General features: G+C 36.4%; 1 long non-coding RNA gene across 1 annotated transcript; it reads left to right on the top strand.

The window, feature by feature from the left end:
* Window positions 1-1,589: 1,589 nt before the first annotated feature.
* LOC148783567 (uncharacterized) lies at window positions 1,590-10,627 on the top strand. The gene is made up of 2 exons (XR_016051895.1): window positions 1,590-1,708; window positions 10,406-10,627. It is a non-coding gene; the product is annotated as an uncharacterized LOC148783567 (long non-coding RNA).
* The last annotated feature ends 9,434 nt before the right edge of the window (window positions 10,628-20,061 follow it).

Here is a 20,061-nt window from a genome sequence, read left to right on the forward strand (position 1 = left end):
TACCATAGTTTAATGAGTTTGGCTACTCAGTAAGTGATCATCATAATCCTAAAAATAATCATGATTAAAAGATATCAATATTTTCCAAAATGAGATCTATTAACAGAAATGCATCAACAGTTTCACTTTCAATAAATGCATAATTAAGTATAATCCGAGTAATTGAAATGCTTATAACACTTTTAACGACAGTACATAATTCAAAGGATTTCACAAAATACCTTATTGGCGTCCCAAGTAGGTCACCTATATACCCCATCAGCGTCCTGATGGGTCCACTTAATCCCTATCGGCGTCCCAGATGGGTCCACTTAATCCCTACAGGTCCACTTGTACCTCACCGGCATACCGGATGAGTCCACTTAATCCCTACCAGCGTCCCAGATAGGTCCACTTATACGTCACCGGCGAACCGGATGAGTCCACTTGCATACTTAAATTATTTCTAAATCTCTTTAAACATTCGAAAGCAGCAATATCATGTACTCAACATATCACTGAAACCATTAATATGAATTTCACTTAAACCATTAATAACAGTCACTCTCTATAACATTTAAAAAAATAACCAATCAAATATTTTGGGCTCAAATTTAGAAAGGTAGCAGTTTGTAAAGCCATTCTAGCATAATTGCCAATTTAATATGTATAGAAAAACTCTTATAGAAATTCAAGAATACGGAATTACCACAATTTATGGGATATCAATCCACAAATAAACATTTCACAACAATACTATAATCAATTGTAAAAATGTCAATTTTTAAATAATAAGGTAGTCATTTGCACATGAATTTTACATTGTCTAAATATTCAAAACAGTAGAAAGAAATATCACAATTTTACTAAAAGAAAAAATATCACATTTATTTCTAACAATAGATAAGAAAAAATAAATAAATTTATTTTTCTAATTTACAGCATTCAAAATTTCTAACATAGATAAAATATCACAATTTTATTAAAAAGATTATTTTTCAAGATAATGAGGTCACGTGCGCATAAAATTTATCGCGCCTAAAATTCATGATAATAAGCATAAATAATTATTTCATTTTATTTTTTAAAAAGAATGGATTTCTTTTTTTTTTGAGACAATGAGGTCACTTACACACAAAACTGATAAAATAAAGATCCTAGACGGAAATATCACTATTTATTAAAAACAGACTATTTTTCAGGAAGACGATGTCACTTACCCACAATTATTTGAGAGGGAGCTTCCGATAAAAAATTCGATTCGAGAGAGAGATCTCAAAATTTTCTAGGGTAGGAGTGCTCACCTCCCCTATTTAAATTCTTAGAACGTATTATTATAATATTTTATTACGCTCTACCTCATACCTGAGGTGTCGCGTTAAGCGTCTGCTTTTAACATACGAAAACCACGTCCGCTAAAGGTCGTGGCCAGCTGCAAGCAGCAGAAGGCAAAAGCAGGCAAAAGAAAAAGTAAAGGCAAAGGCAAAGGCAAAACCTTTTGAAAATAGTGATGGTCCACAAGAACCATCATACTAAAACAGAACATCACCTATTTAAAAGCATATTTTCTCCTTTTTTTTTTTTTTTTTTTTGAATTTTAGGATTGTTACACCTGGCCACTTGATCAAGGATTTCCCTATGACGAAGCCCGAGAACAGACTGAAGACTCATGGTCGGGTGTTTGCACTTACGGAGCAGGAGTCGAAGGCTTCTACCTCAGTGATCCAAGGTAACCTCTCTGTTTGTGGTAGAGAGACTAGAATACTGATAGACCTTGGTTCCTTTCATTCTTTTGTTGCACATCATTTTGCATGTCATCTTGAAGTAATGTGCACCCCTATAGGGGACTCTATGGAGATTGATATAGGGGACTCTATGGAGATTGATATGGTATACAAACAATGTGGGGTTTTGCTTGAGGGGTGTGTCTTGCCCATAGACTTGATACTTTTAGATATTCAGGATTTTGATGTAATTTTGGGCATGACTAGTTGTCCACACATCATGCCATTGTTAACTGTTATGATAAGAATGTGACCTTTGACCCCCTACCCAGCCTGAGATGCATGATGTTGATATCAGGGATGCTCCCCCTCTACATTTTATTTTGGCCCTTCGGGCTTACAGTCTTCTGGCTAAAAAGTGCGTCGGGTACTTAACGTATGTAGTAGAGAATCGGGATGTCCAATCCAAGCAAGAAGATATACCAACGGTTAAAGAATATCTAGAGGTTTTTCCCGAGGAGTTATCATCTTTGCCCCCAGTAAGGGAGATAGAGTTTGAGATAAATGTCGCCCCTGCTACTGCTCCTAGTTTTAAAGCCCCATATAGAATGGCTCCACTAGAATTGAAGGAGCTGAAAGTGCAATTGTAAGAATTGTTAGAGAAGGGGTTCATTTGACCTAGTGTGTTATATTGCGGTGCACCGGTCCTTTTTGTGAAGAAGAATAATGGATCCATGAGGCTTTGCATTGATTATAGCCATTTGAATCAAGTAACAATGAAAAAAAAGTACTCTCTACCTAGGATTGATGACCTCTTTGACCAGCTTCAGGGCCCTCAAGTATTTTTTAAGATTGACCTCCAAACGGGTTATCATCAATTGTGTCAATGAGAGAGATGTTCCCAAGACCGCATTCAAAACCCGATATGGTCACTATGAGTTTTGGTGATGCAATTCGGTTTGACTAGTGCCCCAACTGTTTTCATGGACCAGATGAATAGGATATTCAGACCCTTTTTGGATAGATTTGTGGTGGTCTTCTGTCACGACCCCACCCCTTACCCCCTACCGTACTTGCCGGAGGGATACAGGGTGTGGGACCGCGACCAAAGGTAGCGAATGACACTCAGGTGGGAGTGCGTTCAACACTTTAAGAAGGAAATAAAGCAAATCATGAAAAAAAAAACAAAACTCCATTCACACAACCACTAAATAAAACTGGACAACCAAATTCCGGATTATGTGTGTGTGTGTGTATATATATATATATATATATATATATATATATATATATATATATAAGAGATCAAAAAGTATTACAAATATGTCCAAGGCTTCAAAGGAAAAATAACATTTACATCACTTCAAAATAGACAAGAACTATATGGCCACTGCCATATAAAACATACAATTGGAAAAGACTTCCACAAAAAGCACAGAGCTCCAACCGCCAGCCGCGATCACCAAGCTGCTCGTCTATCGCTCTACATAGATGAAAGATAAAATAGTGAGTTGTACAGCCCAGTAAATAGATCAAGTTGCCATGCCATCCTGCCTATGAACGTTCTCTCATAACAATACTTAGGGTGTTATGCAATTCTTAAAAAACATGAGCCATGTATCAAAATCATCTCTACCAGTATGTAGAGCATAATTCATAGTAAAGCAATGACAAATCAGATTAATAATGTATGATGCGAAGCAGAGGTCAATTTAGTCATTCAACCGTACAAGTCTTAACAGATCGACATATTAAGGCAAGTAACAACAATTGTCAACTAACTCACTCCCTAGTTTCCCTACTCCCGAAGTAGAAGCCCTATTCATCAAGCCAAGTCAATCTCATTACTTAGGACTTCTGCTATCAAACAATGACAAATGGGTGACTCATTTCATAATGTCTTCAGACACGCACACACACAGTCCCCAGCACGTTTTAGGGCTTTTGATAGGCGGATGCCTTGCAAGACACAAACCTCAATTGTTCTCTAGCTGGAGGGCGTTACGCCACCAATGGATGACCCATTGCGTAGTGCCCTACACACTTCTTGGGGGGTGCGACCCTCCCATATGACTCACATCCTAATTCCCTTCCTATCATCGAGAGTCAAGAAAAGATCTCAACTGCAGGCACAACTTTCTCATCATATCACATTATACTACCAATAGATGATCTGTTGTGTCCTGCCTCATACATTCTTATCATATGTCGCACTACCAATGGATGACCCATTGCATAGTGCTTCATATCACATCTGTAGCATGTCTTATCGCAACCATGCACATTTATCCTTTCATAGCAGAAAAGAAATTCATTTGATGAATTTATTTCATAACAGAGTATAACTCAAACACACATATCATCAAGCTTAAAAGGCATCATCAGGTTAGTTTCTGGTGTCTCACAGTGAACACAATCCACCTTTAGGGGCATAACATGAGATTCAAAAGTCATTTAGACCCAATACCACTTTCATAACAATCTTGGTTCATTAAAACACAATTTTCGTGAAGGGAGTGACCCCATATTTTTGCTTAAAGCTTATCAAACTGTTTGATATTCTTTAAGTATAGTTCCCGTTTTCACAGTAAAAATTCCAGTGTAACATTTTTATTAAATGATGAGCATAACTTTTAAATTACAAGAAATTTTATCATGGTTCCGAAACCATTTTTAGAATAGACGCATTTATCTTTCATTTAGAAGTGGTTTGACCTCATTCTGATACATTTTGGTCAGTGAAAAGTTCTACACAAAAACACATAACAGTTTTGGAAATTCCTGTCATCACGACAAATTCCAATGTGACATCCTCATAGAAAAATGGGCATAAATTCCAATCCACATGGATTTTTATGGTTCTAAAACCATTTCTAAAATAGACTCATTTATCTTTCATTTAAAAGTGATTTGATTTCATTATGATACATTTTGGTCAGTGAAAGTTCCATACAAATACACATAAAGTTCTTGAAAATTCATTTCACAATCCTGGCATACTTTTGAAAATGGCTCATTACTTTAAAGCAAAAGAGATATTGACAAGAGATCTTTTCCATCTTAAAATATATTCAAATGGGTACTTTTCCACAAAATTTCATGATCAATAGAGAATTTTTGATACTCAATCGATTACAGAAATGGGAGTAACAATTCTGCAAAACATGACATATTCTAGCAAGATTTCATACATCCACGCCCATATTCACATTCATATCCATGTTAATGCTAGAATTTGATACTTAATCGACTAAGTAAGCATTCATCAAACAAAAACAAGGAAACATAGAAGCTAGATCTACTTACTTGCACAAAAATAAACTCCAAGGTTTCCCATACAAGTTCCCTTCAAAAGGCCAAGCTCTAAAGATGGATTCAAGCTTAAGGCTTTAAGTCTAAAGAGGAAGGACATGGGTGAGAGAAGGCAAAACTCATTGAGGGGTATGAAGGGGGGGTACAAATAAGTAAAAAAAAAAGGGTTGGCAACAAGCAACAGATAAATGGCACACAAGAGGCATGCATGTGCCACATGGCACCCGAGAGGCATGCAAACAATCAAGAGAGAGAGAAGAAGAAGAAGAAGAAGAAGTTCCCCTGGACTGCCGAGCTTGGCAGCGTCTTAGTGCCGACGACTCGCCAACGCACCACAAAATGCCGAAAAAGTCTAGGTCCTTACATCTTCATTGATGATATGTTGGTGGATTCAATGAGCTAAGAGGAGCATGAGCAGCACCTGAGAGTAGTCATTCAGACTCTAAGGTCAGAAAATCTGTATGCCAAGTTGAGCAAGTGTGAGTTTTTGCTTCCTAGTGTGACCTTCCTTGGGCACATTGTTTATAAGGATGGAGTAGCGATGGACCCTTCAAAGATTGAAGCTGTGATCAAATGGGGAAGACTGACAAACGCGACAGAGGTCTGTAGTTTTCTAGGGTCAGTTGGTTATTACAGGCGCTTTGTAGAAGGATTTTCAAAGATAGCGCTCCCTCTAACTCGACTGACCTAGAAGAATGTGAAGTTTGTATGGACAGATGACTATGAGAAGAGCTTTTAAGAGCTAAAGAAGAAGCTGACTACGACTTCGATACTGAGCTTACTCGAAGGAAATGTGGACTTTGTAGTTTACACCGATGCCTCTCATAAAGGGCTTGGGTGTGTTCTTATGCATCGAGGGAAGGTCATTGCATATGCCTCCGGACAATTGAAGCCGTGTGAGCAAAACTATCCAACTCATGATTTGGAGCTAGCTGCTACAGTATTTGCCTTGAAAATCTGGGGACACTATCTATATGGAGCCAAATTTAAGGTATTAACAGATTATAAGAGCCTCAAGTACATGTTTTCCACGAAAGAGTTGAATATGAGACAAAGGAGATGGTTGGATCTGTTAAATGATTATGATTGCACTATATTACCCCGGGCACGACTAATGTGCTAGCAGACGCTCTAAGTAGGAAACGCATGGTATCAGTGGCTCATTTAATGATCCGAGAGATGAAGTTGTTAGAAGATATAGTGGGTTGGCTGCCGGCTCTGCCCCTTAGTAGTGTTGTTGGTATGACTGCTTGCATAAGGGTGGAACCCTAACTTATTCAGCAGATTCGACTGGCACAAAAGAAAAACCCTCAACTCATAAAGATTGTGGAAGAGATGAAGTTGGGTAAGAGAGATGAATTATCTATGAGCAGTGACGACTTGCTACGATTCAGAAATCGGGCATGCGTCTCGAATGCTAAGGGAGTGAATAAAGCTATCTTGGAAGAGGCCCACCACTCCCGTTATACCATACATCTAGGAAGTACTAAAATGTACCAAGATATGAAGAAAACCTTATGGTGGAATGACATGAAAAGGGAGGTGGCACTATTTGTGTCTAAGTGCTTAACATGCCAGCAAGTGAAAGCTGAGCATCAGAAACCCGTTGGGTTGTTGCAGCACTTACCCATGTCAGAATGGAAATAGGAGCAAATTTCTATAGATTTTGTCGCTTGCTTATCTAGTACGAGTTCAGGAAATGATTGCATTTCGGTTCTTGCCCATTCGCACGACCTACACTTTGGATAAACAGGCTGAATTGTACATTAAAGAGATAACGAGGTTATATGGAGTTCCAGTCACTATTGTGTCTTACAGGGACACTCGTTTTACCTCTAGATTTTGCGCTAGCCTGTAGTCAGCTCTGGGGACGAGACTTACTTTTAGCACTGCTTTTCACCCCTAGACTGATGGACAATCAGAGAGATCCATCCGGACCCTGGAAGATATGCTAAGAGCTTGTGTCATTGATTTGAAGAGGGGCTAGGATGATCATTTACCCCTGATTGAGTTTGCTTATAACAACAACTTCCAAGCTAGTATTCGGATGGCACCTTTTGAGGCCCCATATGGAAGGAAGTGCAGGTCACCTATTTGTTGGGATGAGATTGTTGAAAGAAGGCTATTAGGGCCAAAAATTGTCTAGGTGACCTCAGAAAAGATTCTTTTGATTCGAGAGAAGCTCAGGATAGCTCAGAGTCGGCAGAAGAGTTATACCAATAACCGAAGGAGAGACCTCAAGTTTGAGGTGGGTGATCGGGTTTTCCTAATGTTGTCGCCAACAAAGGGCATCATGAGATTTGGCAAGAAAGGGAAGTTGAGCCCACGTTTTATCAAACCTTTTGAGATTCTGGAGAGAGTTGGAGGCGTGGCATATCTACTTGCCCTACCACCCGATTTGGCAAACATCTATGACGTCTTCCATGTATCTTTATTGCGGAAGTTTCAGCGTGATCCATCCCATGTCTTGAGATATGAACCATTGCCGGTCAGAGAAGACCTGACCTTCATTGAGTAGCCAGTTCATATATTGGATAGAAGGGTGCAGGTATTACGTAATAAGGAAATCCCTCTTGTCCGTGTTCTGTGGCAGTACCATTCACGGGAAGAGTCCACCCGGGAACGAGAAGAGGAGATCCAGGAAAAGTACCCCCATTTATTTGAATAACAGATGTATGATTTCGAGGACTAAATCCTTTTTAAAGGGGGGATGATGTAAGGCCTAAACTTTCCCGAGGTGTTAACTGTAAGTACATGGCTATGAGCGGGCAAGCGAATGCACGTGGGTGGATGCTAGTTAGAGCGCACCCACGGGAAGACGAGTCCGTGAAGAGCGCTGGCGGAGGTGAGCGGGGGCGATGAGTGCGTGAGTAGAGAGCGCAGATGGTTTAATGCGCTGTTGAGTGTAGCAAGCGCGCTGTTGAGCGTAGGCATATGTGTGCGATGATAAGCGTGGGTGAGAGGATGGATATTGTGTGTCGACAAGCGCCGAAGGCTGGACATGCATTGTGGGCGTAGGTGGTGTACGGTAGGTAGTCCGGGGTGCTCCTTCTCTTTTATGTTCTCTCCCTCTCTCTCTCCATGCATGAGTGCGTGTGGCACATGCATGCTGCACCCACCATCATGATGTCTCCCATGCTTGCTCCCTCTCTCTTCACATGTATGCCTCTTGTTTGGCACTTGTCATTTGTATGCTGCGACCCCCTTTTTTGCTTATATATACCTCATTCACACCCATCCATTGGGTTTGCTCTCTCTCTCTCTCTACTCCCTGCCCTCCTCACCCACGTTCTCCCTCTCTAGCCTTAAGACTTTAAAATCTCTCCCAGCCTTTAGCCCTTGAGCTTGAACCCATCCCTTGGAGCTTGGCATTTGAAGTGAAACCTGTGTGGAGCACTTTGGAGTTTCATTTAGTGTTGTAAGTGGATATGTTGTAAGTGGATATGGTTTTCATGTTTTCATGCATTTGATTGATGCATGTTTACTTAGTTTTTCAAAGTATGGAATTGAAGTATGAATATAAATGTGATTATGAATGCGGGTGCATGTTTCTGAAATCCTATTAGAATGTGCTCTGTTTTCTAGAATTGTGACTCCTATTTGTAAAATCGTTTGGGTATCGTAAATATCTCTTTTGATCATGAAATTTTGTGGGCAAGTACTCATTTGAATCTATTTTAAAATGGGAAAGACCTCTTGTCTATACCTCTTTTGGTTTGAAAGTTATTAGTCATATTATGAAGCATGCCAGGTTTGTGAAATGAAATTCCAGGGATTTATGTGTTTTTGTATGGAGCTTTTCACTGACCAAAATATATCAAAATGAGGTCAAACCACTTTAACATGAAAGATAAATGAGTTTATTCTGAAAATGGTTTTAGAATCACGAAAAAATTCCCTATGGTTTGAAAGTTATACCCATTTTTCTTTAAGAATGTCGCACTGGATTTTCTGATGTGATGACAAGAACTTTATTCAAAAACATCAATTAGTTTGACAAACATTAAGCCAAAATCTGGGGTTACCCCTTTTATGAAAGTTATGTTTTTATGAGCCAAAATTGTTATGAAAGTGGTCTCCAGTCGAAATGATTTTTGAATTTTATGATATGCCTTTAAAGGTGGATCGTATTCACTATTAAAAACCAAAAAATTTATCTGAAGATGTCTTTTGAGCTAATGAGCCTGATGATATGTAGTATGCTTAGGACATATTGTTGTTTCATATGAACATGTCTCTATTATGATATGTGTGCATAAAAGCATGCTCTGTTATGGAATGAATGCATGTTCTGTTATGAAATGAATGCATGACAATGAGGCATATTATGTTTTGAAATGAAAGCATGTTCTGTTATGAAATGAAAGTATGCTCTGTTATAAAATGAAAGTATGCCATGTTATGATATGAATGCATATAGTAAGACACACTCAGTTGTGATATGAGTGCACGATATTGATATATGCTCAATTATGATAAGGATGCATGTAATAAGACATGTTATGTTATGATATGATATGCACATGCTCTGGTATGATATGAAACCATGCTCTGTGATGAAATAATATGTGTATAATGGGTCATCCATTGGTAATGCAATATGATATGGTAAGAAAGATGTATAAGGCACTATGCACTGGGTCATCCATTGGTAATATAATATGATATGTTAAGAAAGATGTATAAGGTACGATGCAATGGGTCATCCGTTGGTAGTGTAATGTGATATGATAAGAAAGTTGTATCGGCATTTGAGATATTTCCCTGACTCTCGATGATAGGAATGGAGTTAGGATGTGGTCACATGGGAGGGTCGTGGCCCCCCAATATATGTGTAGGGCACTACACAACAGGTCATCTGTTGGTGATGTAACACCCTCTAGCTAGAGAACAAATGAGGGTCGTGTCTTGCAAGGCCTCCACCTATCAAAAGCCCTAAAGCGCGTTGGGGACTGTGTGTGTGTTTATGAGGCACTATAAAATGGGTCATCCATTTGTGGTGTTTCTTCTCCTGAGTGATGGTAGAAGTTCTAAGCAACGAGATTGGCTCGATCTGATGGATGTGACTTTTTACTTCGGGAGTATGTGATATTATGATTGTTTGTGTTTGGTATATGCTTGTCTGATTTTGTTGATCTGTTATGATGCTCACAATAGAAAGATTTGATAAACTGCTAGTTCATTTGATATCTGATTTGTGATTGCTCCACCATGAAAGGAACTACTCACGACACATTGCTAAATATAGTTGTGACACATGACTCCATGTTTGTAATACTTGCATGAACCTTGAGTATTGTTATGAGTTACTGTTTGTAGGCAGGAATGCATGGCACCTTGATCTACTTGTTAGGTTTTATAGCTCACTCTTTTAACTTTCATCTATCTAGAGTGAAAGCCCACGGGTTGTGGACAGGCGGTTTGGTGATCGTAGCTGGTGGTTGGAGCTCCGTACTTCTTGTAGAAGCTTTTTTTCGATTGTATGTTTTAGATGGCAATTTGGCCATATAGTTCTCTTTGTATTGAAGTTATATAATGTTGTCGGGCCTTTGGCGCCTTAGACTCTTGTAATACTTTGGAGCTTTAATATATTGTTCTGGACTTGTTTTTCCAGCTCTTTGGTGATTGTGTGTGGTTGAAATTTTATTTTTCTTTCGTGGTTTGCTTTGATTCTTTTGTTTCAAAGCGTTGAGCGCACTCCTGCCTGAGTGACATTCGCTACATTTGGTCGCGGACCCGCACCCTATTGCCATCCAGTGTGTAGGTAGGGGGTAGGGCGGGGCTGTGACATGAGAAGTGAAGGTGCCCTATTCATTCAAGCTGATAGGGGTGATGAATAGGGTTGTTTATCAGTTTGACAAAGTTGCTTTTTGTTACAATTATTGTATTATAAAGTCGTTTTATGGTTTTATATATATGTGTATCATTAGGGAGATGGAAGAACAAATATGAGCGTGGTTATGAATTTGTCATAATTAGTTTTTTCCCTCTTAATTTAAAATCGCTTTTTCTATGGAAACTCCAATACTTGCACCTAAAATATGACTTCCAATCAAATCCATTATTTTTTTATCCCTCCGACCTAAAATCTCTCCTTAAACCCTCGAGAGCCTAATTACACCTGCTATTGTTTTAGTTTCTAGGCACATTTTGTTTGCGTGAAAATGTTTTCTAGAAAACTTTTGTCCATGAAAAAATTCTCTTATGTGGTCAAGTTTTGGAATATTTTTGCATTAATTAATTGTCAATTGGTATGAAAAGATGCACTAAGATCAATTGGTACGAAAATATTCTCACACTTGAGCATATGATAATTTTTTCATGTGAAAATGTTTTCTAAAAACAAGAAAACATTTCACATGAATGCAGTTCGTCTAAATTTCCTAGACATAAATTAGGACTAGCGTTTGGTAATTTGAATGTATAGTCAATTTTTGTTATGGTTAGATATGAAAAGTTAATGCTTCTCTCCTTATAGCCACCAGCAATAATCTAGTCCCCCCTCAAAATGCTAAAATCGCTTGTTCTATTAAATTGATATTGCATGCTAAAATAGCTAGTACTTTTAATTCTTAGAGCTTTAATTATTCTTAGACCACAAAATTAGGAAAATTTTCTAACGTTTACACCAAAATTATAAAATTTGGAGGTGTGCTTTGATTGGATTGTTTAAGGTCGCAATGTTATAGAAACCGCATCCTATATAATAGGGAAATTATCGTTAATATACCTATATTTTACTATAATCGAAAAAAAACCCAAAAATTTTCAAAAACCTCGTCTCCATTTCTCACAATTTTCGCTTTTTTTTAGACTAAAATAACCTTCATGGTAGTCTTTTTACCGTAATACATATTAAGCTTTACGGTAATTAAAATACCGTAATAATTTGACGGACTATTACAGTAATTAAAATATTGTAATACCTTGAATTAATATTACGGTATTTTAATTACCGTAATATATAACTTATTCTTTACGATATTCTTATTACTGTAACACATTTTTTTCTCAAACCCTTGAGTCCCTCTTTTCTCTCTCTATAAAGAAGCCATTAAGTTATTGTTTCTCCTCTTTTTGTGTGGTATCATTTGTTTCCGTCCTCAAGGCCAATTGGAGCTTCAAAAAAGAAACCCATTAAAGAGGAACTCAAAAGATCCCCAAAAAAGGAACATAAAACCTGCAAATAAAATCCGAATTCTACAATTATGCAGTAAAATGACATCCAGAGCTTATAACAAAACAGACAAGCTTTGAAAAAGCTCACCTTCAAAATCCTTGGTTTCTCAAATAAACCATAAGGAAGTTTCTCCTATTCTTGAGCTCTGTGGGCAATATTTATGGGAAGCTCCTTGTGAAGAAACTGAGCAGCAATAAGCAAGTTTCTCTGTGTTGGTCTAGACCCAAAATCCGTCATATACCTTAAACTCACCCCTGCTTATTTCATTTTGCTCCATCTCTGCACTTCTTCAATGCCTTAGAAAAAGACTTTGACAATTTCTTAGCCACCATGACATCTACGGAGCATAACATTAAGACCCACCTCAACCTCTGGCCTCCTCAATGGACAGGTAGAGAGAGAGAGAGCGTTTAATAAAGAGAAATTATCATTAATATACCTTAATTTTAAAAAAATTGTAAAAAACTTTTTAAAACCTCGCCCACACCTTTTTTTTCTCAATTTTTAGGATGTTTTGGACGAAAATACCCTTTACGGTAGTCTTTCTACCATTAATGATACATTCTGAATGTATTACGGTAGAAAGACTACCTTAATTGTGTCAAGATATATTACGGTCTTTCGAGTACCGTAATGAACATTATGATAATTTCAATACGGTAAAAAACATTACGGTAATTTACATACCGTTAAGAACATTACGGTAATTTACATACCGTTAAGAACATTACGGTACATTAATTATCATAATACATCACAACATTCTTAGTACCGTAATGCTTTGAAAAGCTTCAAACTGAAGTTAATATCAGGGCTACCACTCTCCTCCCACGCTCTGCGAAATCAAAACCAAGGGACATTTTTTTCGTAAAATTCCAAAAATTTCTTTTTAATATATATTTTCGAAGAAATACATAGCAAAATTGAAACAAATTCGAGTTTTTTTTTTTTTCTTACTGTATATACCGTAGACAGATTACCCACCACCATGTGGGTATTTTGCAGAGAAAAAACATAGTTCTACAAATTCCTAGAGAGATCAAGAGATTGCAAGAAAAATGGTTCTACAAATTCCTTGAGAGAGAAAGAGAATCTGGGCTTTTACATGATTTTTTGTTGGGTTTCCATGATTTTAAAGATCAATTGTTGGTGCGCACGTTTTTATCAATGTTCCATGGCGTACATTGCCTTTAACAGGATGATCAGCCCATTCCTGACCTAGAAAACTAAGAGCAAATTTGTCTTTATGGGCCCACACAGAGTCTCTTTCTCTCTAGGAATTCACAAAAAATTTAACAAAATTTACTGAAATTCGTCCGCTTTCTCCTAAAACTCCACCCCAAGTAAGTTCACCACCAATTTGTACTCTCTTTCTAAACACACTTGTGACCTCAGCCAAAACCTCTACTATATTTTTCCATAAATCCACGATGCCGGCTAAATTTATGAACAAAAACACAGACCCAAGGCCAGAAGAACCCATTCTTGTTCCAAACTTAATCGATTTTGCATAGTCCCTACAAAACACCTCCACATTTTGGTGATGTATAAGAAAGCAAAGGCCTTTCTTTGAACATCGGCAGGAGGGTGATCTCTCTATAGAACACGAACGCTAGGCCTCCACTCTTGATGAAAAACACTTCATCACATATGTCCTCGCTTTTTTAGCAGTTTCAAATTGTATATTTCTTGAAAAACTTGTTGTTCAATTCATGAAAGATGTTTAGATTGTATGAAAACACTTTCATAACAATTTGTTGAACTATTTTTTTTTATGCAAAATACCCACATGGTGGTAGGTAATCTGTATACGGTATATACATAAAAAAAAAAAAACTTGAATTTGTTTTAATTTTGCTCTGTATTTATTCGAAAATAAAATATTAAAGAGAAATTTATGAGATTTTGCGAAAAAAATGTATCCCTTCGTTTTGATTTCGCGGAGCTTAGGGGTAGCCCTGATGTTAGCTTCGGTTTTAAGCTTTTCAAAACATTACGGTACTAAGAATACCGTGACGAATATATTTAATATATCTTAAAAATGTATTACGGTAGAAAGACTAACGTAAAACGTATTTTCATTAAGAAAATCCCAAAAATTGAAAAAGAAAGTTTTGGCAAGGTTTTGAGAAGTTAGGTTTTTTTGTGATTTTTTTAAAATTAAAATATATTAACGATAATTTCCCTTTAATATACTTCTAAAAAACCAGAGAGAGACAAAGAGGTGGTTTTTAGAGGGAGAGCATGTGAGAATGCATCACCGCAATAAGAATGCCGTAAAGAATAAGTTATATATTGCGATAATTAAAATACCGTAATAGTGCTTCAAGGTATTACAGTATTTTAATTACTGTAATAGTCTTTCAACTTATTGCGGTATTTTAATTACGGTAAAGCTTAAAAAAGGGTGTAAACAAGGTTTTGAAAAATTGAAGGTTTTTTTTTTTTATTATAGTAAAATATAAGTATATTAACGATAATTTCTAATAATAATACCATGTTTGGGTCGTAAAATAAAAAATAAAAATAAAAAAAAATAAAAAAATAATAAATAATAAAAAATAATAAGTAAATAAATAATAATAATAATAATAAGGCTTTTGGTTACTTGAGGACTTTCATTACTTACGCATGAAAAAAAAAAAAAAGTGTTGGCGATGGATTACTTAACACACGAACTAGAGAGCTTCTCTTTCCATTTCTCTTCTGTCTCTCTCCTCTCTCTTCTATCTCTCGGAGCCAAGAAAAAGAAAAAAATCGCCGTTGGCGATCGATTACTTACTTAACAGATAACAGGTGAACGTGGGAGCTTCTCTTTCTATTGCTCTTCTCTCTCTCTCATCCAAGAAGAAGAAATAAAGAAATCCCCGTTGGCGATCGATTACTTACTTAACAAGCGAACCAAGGAGCTTCTCTTTCTATTGCTCTTTTCTCCCTCTAGGATCCAAGAAAAAGAAAGAAAGAGCCGTTGGCGATCGATTACTTACTTAACACAGGAATCAGGGAGCTTCTCTTTCTATTGCTCTTCTCTCTCTCTCTGATCCTAGAAGAAGAAATAAAAAAATCGCCGTTGGTGATCGATTACTTACTTAACAAGCGAACCAGGGAGCTTCTCTTTCTATTGCTCTTCTCTCTCTCTAGGATCCAAGAAAAAGAAAGAAAGAGCCGTTGGCGATCGATTACATAACACGCGAACCAGGGAGCTTCTCTTTCTATTGCTCTTCTTTCTCTCTCCAGGATCCAAGGAAAAGAAAGAAAGAGCCGTTGGCGATTGATTACTTACTTAACACATGAACCAAGGAGCTTCTCTTTCTATTGCTCTTCTTTCTCTCTAGGATCCAAGAAAGGGCAAGAAACAGCCGTTGGCGATCGATTACTGTGACGACGTAAAACTTTTGGATCAAAAAAAATAAAATAAAATAATAATAATAATATTAATAGTGTTGACAGAAATAAATACAAAATAAATCAATAAAATTATAATTATATATTAGTAATGATAATATAACAATAATAATAATTTTATACCATTAAGATATTGCTACTTTTATATTAACAATAAATAACGATATTATTGTTAATATACTTGAGGGTTCAATTTTATCTAGGTGGACCTTAGGTCCACCATTTTAAAACTTTATGTTAACACTCCTTGTACAACACCTTGCATCTTAGGTATTTTTACTTTACTCGACAATCTCTCTCTCTCTTCGTTTCCAGGTAGAGGCTTCAAAGGATTTTAAAGCCTAACGTTTCAAAGGATATTGACAAGCTTCTTGGTAGGTAGTGCAGTCGAACTGAGAAAAATCCTCAATGTAACAGTCTATCTCTCTACCTAGTTTTGTTCTCTCTCTCTAGATAGTTTTGTTCACTTGGCCACAAGCTTTATATCTCCATTCAAGACCACCTTCATCAAACAAATATGATGCTGCAATTTCCATGTCTTGAAGTCTCTTAGGCTGAACTCTGTTTTTAGATGAATTCCTATCTGGTAAAAATTTGAAAGGTTATTCCAATGACCTTAGAGTGGGTAATGGACAAGATGCTTCCCGGCCTCAGTGAGTTGAGACAATAAAGAGTCTGCGATAGACTTAAAATCAAACGAGTATTTTAATCTCTCTCATCTCAGGGTGACATATAGGTAAGTGACCTCATTGTCTCGAAAAATAATCCATTCTTTTTAAAAATAAAATAAATAATTACTTTTGCTTATTATCATGAATTTTAGGCATGCGCAAGCGACCTCATTATTTTGAAAAATAATCTTTTTATAAAAATTGTGATATTTTATCTATGTTAGAAATCTTAAATGCTGTAAATTCTTAAAAAAATAAATTTATTTATTTTTCTTATCTATTGTTAGAAAATTTTAGATACTGTAAAATTATTAAAAATAAATGTGATATTTCTGCTTTTAGTAAAATTGTGAGATTTCTTTCTACTGTTTTTGAATATTTAGACATTATAAATTTCATGTGCAAATAACTGCCTTATTATTTGAAAATTGATATTTTTGCAATTGATTATAGCATTGTCTGTGAAATGTTTATTTACGAATTGACATCCCATAAATTGAGATAATTCCGTATTCTTAAATTTCTATAAGAGTTTTTCTATACATATTAGATTGACAATCAAGTAGAATGTTTTTACGAACTGCTACTTTTCTAAATTTGAGCCAAAATATTTGACTGGTTATTTTTGAAGTGTTATTGAAAATGATTGTTATTAATGGTTTCAGTGGAATTCATATTAATAATTCTAGTGATATGTTGAGTACATGATGTTGCTGCTTTCGAATGTTTAAAGAGATTTAGAAATACTTTAAGTATGCAAGAGGACTCATCCGGTTCGCCAGTGAGGTATAAGTAGACCTATCCGGTGCGCCGGTAGGGATTAAGTGGACTCATCTGATACGCCGGTGAGGTATAAGTGGACCTGCAGGGATTAAGTGGACCTATCTGAGATGCCGATAGGGATTAAGTGGACCGATCAGGACGCTGATGGGGTATATAGGTGACCTACTTGGGAGTCTACTAGGGTAATTTGTGAAATCCGTTGAATTATGCACTGCTGTTAAAATGTTATATGCATTTTTATTTTTTGGATTATACTTAATTATGCATTTTTTAAAGTGAAATTGTTAATGCATTTCTGTTAGTAGACCTCCTTTTTGAAATATTAATAACTTTTAACCCTGATTATTTTTAGGATTATGATGATCACTTACTGAGTAGCCAAACTCATCAAATTATGGTAAACATTTTTTTTCAGGATAACTGCAGTTTCATTTTGAGTTCTCCTCAAGATCAACTCTGGAAGATATTGTAGTTGTGCTTAAACTTTCTTTTATTACCTTGTAAGAATTCGCTACTGTAAATTTGTCCTATCCAGCAATGTATGTATGTTTTGACTGTCACATCTCAAGAATATCAGTATTGTAAATTCTTGGGGTGTGACAATTTTTGGTATCAGAGCAATAGGTTTAACATTCTTAAGAAATTTTAAAAAAATGTACTTAAAATCACATTTATTGTGCATACAGACCGGGACGAAGTCAAGATCTAGAATAGCTGAAGCTAATATGGAAGGAATTCACAAAGCCTTGGAAAATATGGTTGCTCTAATGCAACATTAAATGGAAAAAAACAATTCACCCAGGCAGTTAGTTACCGAAAATTGTGAGAGTAATATCGAACAATTTAAGAAATTGAACCTACCTCCTTTTAAGGGTGCTGTAAACCCACTGGAAGCCGAGGGATGGATTATGCAATTGGAGAAAATATTCAAGGTAATGGAATGTCCTGATGATAGGAAGGTGGCCTTGAAAGTTTTTATGTTAGAAGGTGAAGCACAATATTGGTGGCGAATGACAAAAGGAGTATTGGTCAAAAAAAATAAACCCTTGACGTGGGAAGTAATTATAGAGGCATTTAATGAAAAGTATTTCCCAGAGTTTATTCGAGACCAAAAAGAAATGGAATTTCTGGAATTAATCCAAGGAAATCGGACAATAGCATAGTACGAGGCCAAGTTTACTGAATTGGCCAGGTTTGCACCACATATGATTAACAATGCGGCAAGAAAGGTGAAAATTTTTGAAAGGGGTCTCAAACCAGTTATTAGAAGCAGAATATCAGTCTTAAAATTGAGAACTTATGCTCAAATTGTCGAAAAAGATTGCGAAGATTACCAAAAGATGAAAAATTAGAAGAGTCATGTTAGACCCACACCATCTAATCGACAACAGTTTGAAAGGGCAAACAAGAAGCCAATGCCCTTGCCACTTCAAAACCCAATAGAACCATGTAAAAAATGTGGGAAAAAGCATGGATCGAGCCCTTGTTATTGAAACACTGGAGCTTATTTTAAATGTGAAAAATTGGGGCACCAGATTAGAGAATGTTCTAGCTTATAAGTGCAACAGCTTTCAAAGCAGGGAGAGATAGCTCAAAAGCCTCAGATGAAGGGAAGAGTATTTGCGATCACCCAGCAAGATGCTCAGGCCTCAAAATCAGTGATCCAAGGTACTCTTATTATCTTTCAAAAAGTAGCTCGTGTTTTGATTGATCCTTAATCTACTCATTCATTTGTGTCACCACACTTTGCATGTCACTTAAAGGTAGAACCAGAATAATTAGAATACATTCTAGAGGTAGCCACACCGATGGGAAATTCAAGTGACACCAATATAGTGTACAAATTCGGTGTAATAAAGATAGAAGAAAAGGAATTGTTGGTTGATTTAATACTCCTAGAAATTCAAGATTTTGATGTAATCTTAAGCATGGATTGGCTTTCTGCATACCATGCAAGTATCGATTGTTACAAGAAAATGGTTACATTTAGTATTCCGAATCAACCAGTATTTTACTTCAATGGTATCAAAGAAGACTCCCCATCATATTTAATCTCTTGTATTTAAGCTAATCCCCTCTTTCGAAAAGGGTGTCAAGGCTTTCTTGCCTATATCAAGAAGATAAGAAGGAAGAGATAAATTTGGATACCACTCCGGTTATCCGAGAATTTCTCGACGTTTTCCCTGAAGAATTGCCAGGATTACCGCTTGACAAGGAAATTGAATTCTCCATTGAATTATTGCAAGGGCTAGCCCCAATTTCTAAGGCACCTTACAGAATGGCACCTGCAGAACTTAATGAAATTAAACAACAATTGGAAGAATTATTAGATAAAGGTTTTATCAAGCCCAATGTGTCACCTTGGGGTGCTCTGGTATTGTTTATTAAAAAGAAAGATGGGACCATGAGATTATGTATCGATTATAGACAGTTGAACCAAGTGACAGTTAAAAATAAGTATCCATTACCTAGAATTGATGATTCATTTAATCAATTACAAGGATCACAAGTGTTTTAAAAAATTGATCTTAGATCTGGATACCATCAGCTTAAGATTTAAAGTGAAGATGTTCCCATGACAGCTTTCAGAACAAGGTATGACCATTATGAATTTTTAGTCGTGCCTTTTGGATTAACAAATGCACCGGCTGCATTTATGGATTTGATGAATCGGGTCTTTAAGCCCTTTTTGAATAAATTTATTGTGGTATTCATCGATGATATTTTAATTTATTCCAAGAATGAAAAGGAACATGAGCAGCATGTAAGAATGGTATATCAAATATTAAGAGAAAAGAAATTGTATGCCAAACTTAGTAAATATGAATTTTGACTTGAACAAGTGACATTTTTAAGACATGTCATATCAAAGGAAGGACTATCAATTGATCCTTCAAAGGTTGAAGCCGTTGTTAATTGGAAACAACCAAGTAATGTGACTGAAGTTCGAAGCCTTTTGGGATTAACAGGATATTACAGAAAATTTGTAGAAGGATTTTCTCGAATC

Source organism: Amborella trichopoda, chromosome 1 (genome assembly GCF_054954075.1).
Source record: "Amborella trichopoda isolate Santa Cruz 75 chromosome 1, AtrichopodaSantaCruz75HAP2 v2.0, whole genome shotgun sequence".
Lineage (NCBI taxonomy): Eukaryota > Viridiplantae > Streptophyta > Magnoliopsida > Amborellales > Amborellaceae > Amborella > Amborella trichopoda.